Source organism: Chenopodium quinoa, unplaced genomic scaffold (assembly GCF_001683475.1).
Source record: "Chenopodium quinoa cultivar QQ74 unplaced genomic scaffold, ASM168347v1, whole genome shotgun sequence".
Classification (NCBI taxonomy): Eukaryota; Viridiplantae; Streptophyta; class Magnoliopsida; order Caryophyllales; family Amaranthaceae; genus Chenopodium; species Chenopodium quinoa.
The window spans coordinates 343,760-347,712 of NW_018744572.1; the positions used below are offsets into that span (position 1 = coordinate 343,760).

The 3,953-nt window shown below is 34.2% G+C and overlaps 1 long non-coding RNA gene across 1 annotated transcript; it reads left to right on the forward strand.

The window, feature by feature from the left end:
* Positions 1 to 625: 625 nt before the first annotated feature.
* Positions 626 to 3,319, forward strand: LOC110699132. The gene is made up of 2 exons (XR_002506856.1): positions 626 to 710; positions 3,155 to 3,319. It is a non-coding gene; the product is annotated as an uncharacterized LOC110699132 (long non-coding RNA).
* The last annotated feature ends 634 nt before the right edge of the window (positions 3,320 to 3,953 follow it).

Here is a 3,953-nt window from a genome sequence, read left to right on the forward strand (position 1 = left end):
GCTCCTTACTAGTAAACCCGATGGTGAAGCAGCAGTTGGGTGGTTATGCCCCGAGCAGACCTCCATAACCAAATGCTTGCATAACCCTCGTGATGTGATAGATTACCTTGAGCGGGGTATTAGAGAATCAATGCGTGCGGGAAACAAGTTCTTATTAGCCCCTTGTTTTGAGGAGTAAGTTTAAATATATCACTCTTAATTTGTTTGTTAAGTATAGATGTTGACGCATAACAATTGATGGATTGATATTTGCTTTAATATACATGTAGTCTACATTGGAGCCTTATGGTGATTTGTGTTTCCAATAAATCTACAACTTCGACTCGGCTCGTATATGGCCACCAAGGAAGTTTCTAGTGAATAACCTATTGAATAGGTACATACCGCTTCCTATATATTGTTTTGTATCATCACCTAAGTGATTGAGTGGCTATGTTCTTGAATCGTTTGTGTTTTATTTTTTTGAAGTGTTATGAAGAAGTTGAATTATCGTTCGGTTGCAGGTCCCACGTGGAAATATGCGAAGCTAAAGCCTTGATATATTGATTTACTTAATAAAATTGCCTTGAGTTTTATCATAGCATGACTATTATAACTTTGTGTCATTTTAGTGTGCGCAACAAGACAACGGCATTGACTGTGCCCTCTACGTGATGAGGTTTATGCATGACATAGTCAATAGGTGCACTGAAGCCCAACACATTGAGGAGGTACTTGTTTTTACTTTTTTCCGGTTCGATTTTGGGTAAAATTCGTCCTAAAACTAAGTATAATGATAATTTGCTATGATTTCATACGTTAGACACCTAAGACTTGTTGTAATTGACATGTTATGATAGATAAATAGCTCATTAGATAAGAAATAAAGAAATCGGGCAACGTAGTAGTGAAATAGGCGATTTCGGGTAAAAGTCGTCCTAAAACTTAGTAGAATGCTAATTTCCTATGATTTCAAACATTAGACACCTAAGACTAGTTATAATTGACATGTTATGATAAAGAAATTGCTCATTAGATAAGAAATGTAGAAATCGGGCAAGTCAGAAGTCAAATAAGCGATTTTTGGTTAAAGCCGTCCTAAAACATAGAAGAATGCTAATTTGCTATGATTTAAAACATTACACACCTAAAACTAGTTATAATTGACATGTTATGATAAAGAAATAGCTCATTAGATAAGAAATAAAGAAATCAGGCAACGTAGTAGTGAAATAGGCGATTTCGGGTAAAAGTTGTCCTAAAACTTAGTAGAATGCTTATTTGCATTGATTTCAAACATTAGACACATAAGACTAGTTATAATTGACATGTTATGAGAAAGAAATTTCTCATTAGGTAAGAAATGTAGAAATTGGGAAAGTGAGCAGCCGAGGCAACCACAGCACCCGAGGCAACAGCCTCGGGTTATGCCAGGCATCTGCAAGCAGCCAGCCACCAAACTGCAACAGCTGCCAGGAAGCCGTAGCAGCAGCCTAGGCAGCTGCACAGGCAGCTGCTGCAGTCACCTGGCAGCTGCAGCAAAAGCCAGGCCGCTGCAGCAGCAGCCTAGGAGCTGCACAGGCAGCTGCAGCAGCCATTAGGGAGCTGCACATGCAGCTGCAACAGCCAACAGGCAGCTGCACAGGCAGCTGCAACAGCAACCAGGAAGCTGCCAAGGCAGCTCCTGCAGCAGCCCAGGCAGCATCCGTTCAAGAAACCGAGTCGTTCATGCAATTTTCGTACTTGCATAGTTAGTGTATTATGGGCAATGTTTGTGAAAAAAAATTCCAAACGGAAAAAAAATGTAAAAAATGGGCAAGTAGTAGTGGAATAGGCGATTTTGGGTAATTGTCGTCCTAAAACTGAGTAAAATGATCTTTTGCTATGATTTAAAACATTAGACACCTAAGAATAGTTGTAATTGACATGTTATGATAGATAAATAGCTCATTGAATAAGAAATGTAGAAAACGGGCAACGTAGTAGTGAAATAGGCGATTTCGGGTAAAAGCCGTCCTAAAACTTAGTAGAATGCTAATTTCCTATGATTTCAAACATTAGACACCTAATACTAGTTATAATTGACATGTTATGATAAAGAAATTGCTCATTAGATAAGAAATGTAGAAATCGGGCAAGTTAGAAGTCAAATAAGCGGTTTTTGGTAAAAGTCGTCCTAAAACTTAGAAGAATGCTAATTTTCTATGATTTAAAACATTAGACACCTAATACTAGTTGTAATTGACATGTTATGATAGATAAATAGCTCATTAGATAAGAAATGTAAAAAACGGACAACGTAGTAGTGAAATAGGCGATTTTGGGTAAAAGCCGTCCTAAAACTTAGTAGAATGCTAATTTCCTATGATTTCAAACATTAGACACGTGAGACTAGTTATAATTGACATGTTATGATAAAGAAATAGCTCATTAGATAAGAAATGTAGTAATCGGTCAACGTAGTAGTGAAATAGGCGATTTTGGGTAAAAGCCGTCCTAAAACTTAGTAGAATGCTAATTTGCTATGATTTCAAATAGTAGACACCTAAGACTTGTTGTAATTGACATGTTATGATAGAAAAATATCTCATTAGATAAGAAATGTAGAAAACGGGCAAAGTAGTAGTGAAATAGGCGATTACGGGTAAAAGCCGTCCTAAAACTTAGTAGAATGCTAATTTCCTATGATTTCAAACATTAGACACCTAAGAATAGTTATAATTGACATGTTATGATAAATAAATTGCTCATTAGATAAGAAATGTAGAAATCGGGCAAGTTAGAAGTCAAATAAGCGATTTTTCGTAAAAGCCGTCCTAAAACTTAAAAGAATGCTAATTTGCTATGATTTAAAACATTAGATACCTAATACTAGTTGTAATTGACATGTTATGATAGATAAATAGCTCATTAGATAAGAAATGTAGAAAACGGGCAACATAGTAGTGAAATAGGCGATTTTTGGTAAAAACTGTCCAAAAAGTTAGAAGAAATGTAGAAAACGGGCAAATTGGTAAAAGCAGACCAAACTTAGTTCGTTGAATGCTAAATCGGGCAAGTTAGAATGATGTTTGAAATATTTAACATATATATATTATTATTTTGGAATTATTAGTTTGAATTTTATGTAATATATGAATGATGTTTAATGTTTGGTATTTTTTTCTTTTCAAAGGTTTGTAAGATTCAAAGGGAAGGCCCTTTGACAAAGGAAGAAGTTGATGAAATTCGCGACATGTGGGCTTTTTTGTGACATTTGATGGCATCTAGGTAGAATATATAATATATATGTGTTAGTTAGATAATGAATTAGATTGAGTTTTTTTTTTTTTTTTTTTTATGAACAATTAATATTTAGTTACCATATCTTTTTTATTTTTAGTAGTAAATCCATATGTACATTATATTACTTATTTGTAATTAGTACTATACATTATTTATGATTTTATATATGTTATTATTATTATGCATTTTATTGTTATTGAATTATTATTATTATTCCAAAATTTGTAATATTTTTAATTAATTATTATTAATTATTAATATTAATTAATAATAATAATTTTTAAAAAACTGGATTAATGTGCATATCAAAACAGGTCACTAATAATATTATTATTATTAATTATTATATATATTAAATTAAAAAAAAAAGAAAAAAATACAAATGGGAAGCGGTTTGGCGCCAAAACCGCTTCCCATTTGCACTGCACATAATGTTATTTGAAGTGCAAATGGAAAGCGGTATTGGCGCCAAACCGCTTGCCATTCCCCCCAAATGGGAAGCGGTTCTGAACCGCTTGCCATTTACATGGCAATTGGGAAGCCCCCTAAACCCATGCGGCTCAAAACTGCTTCCCATTTGGGGTTTTGAACCCTTCCCATAATGTTTTTTCAACTAGTGCTAAGCCCTAAAATTGAATCAAAAGAGCATTTTATTATGGTTAAGATGCTTTTTACTCAAAATGGCCCGA